Raw genomic sequence first — 1,486 nt, forward strand, 5'->3', positions numbered from 1 at the left:
CAGCTGCCTAAAAAAGACACACCGATTCCTAGGAACAACGTTTTTTTTTTCTCGGTAATCACAGACAATTTCTCTGAGAGACATCTCAGAGTGGAATGCCGGGATTGTTTTTCACTCTGGATTAATTTTTTAAAGATTCAAACTGATACTTGATTCATTCACATCGTTTCATTTCCTCGGAAGATATTGTCGATTGGAGACAATTTTTGATGGTCACTGAAGGAGGCAAACCATTCATCTAAATCTCGCAATAATCTGCGAAAAATCTTATTCATTAATCTATTATTGAATTAATCCCATTATGTGTAGGTCGCTGGAGAACAATGAAAACGTTCCAACCGTTTCAAACGAGTTGGAATGTTTTCTCTCTCCTTCTTCTCCATTTTTTTTCTCACTCGCACTCGTTAATTTTGGTGGAGGACGGGCACGTGTCAGCGCGACGGAGACGACAATGAGTGGGAGCGAGCGCGATACATATTCCTTTCTCACTCAGGGGGGGAATAAATATATATAATCGAACATTACTATAGTAAAAAAAAAAACAAAATCTGCACAATTATTCAATAGAATCACTGGAAAACTATAGAGTTTTCCAGTGACAGCGCTGGGATTTTCTATGAATTTTTTGACCTACGTGTCAATGATAAATATGTCGAGAAAAAGGAAAAGACTTTTAGATCATTAGATTGTGCATTCATTATACTATTGATTATAATATGGATTTTACATTCCTGACAATTATTACAAAATGCGAGGAGTTACCGTATTGAGAACCCCTTTCCGGTTATTGACAAATTTATGCTCGGGCCCTATCATACCAACAGTTCCGTACGCTCCATCGTAGTCCATGCGCCACCGCTACGATTTTTGTTGTTGAACACTTTACATTTGCCCTGTTCATCTCCCCTATAATCTCTGGTTCCCATAAGCCTCTCTGGCCTGTGCGGGTAACTCGGCAGTAGCAGTCCCGCTGTTACAGGGATAGTTTCGGAGGTGATTTTATATCCTCCTCGTCCTCAGCATGTTCTTAATGTTTTTCAGGTGATTCATTTACTGGCTAATTATTATTAAGGAATGAAACACAGAGGGTGTGACGGAGAATTAAATTCCCCATCAATCGATCCCCGTTGCATCCCTTAATCTCTGTAACAAAAAAATACAAACTACGACAAAGTCATGGGCCAGTGAGAAAAATAATTTTCTTCTCGGCGCATAGTGACTTTTCACCATACGCTCGCGAATTAAAAATTCACTTCTCCCCTCCTAATTGAGATTAAGGGATGAAAAAAGGGCAGTTCGACGGAGAATTAAATTCTTCATAAATTAACCCTCATTCATCCCTTAATCTCCGTAACAAAAAAATAAAAACTGCCATGAAAATCAGGGGCTAGTAAAAAAAAAATGTTTTCCCGGCGCACACTGACTTTTCACCATTCGCCAGCGAATTAAAAATTCACTTCTCCCCTCCTAATTGAGATTAAGGGAT

This window comes from Diachasma alloeum, unplaced genomic scaffold, assembly GCF_001412515.2.
Source record: "Diachasma alloeum isolate Michigan unplaced genomic scaffold, Dall2.0 Dall_scaffold_00566, whole genome shotgun sequence".
NCBI classification, from domain to species: domain Eukaryota; kingdom Metazoa; phylum Arthropoda; class Insecta; order Hymenoptera; family Braconidae; genus Diachasma; species Diachasma alloeum.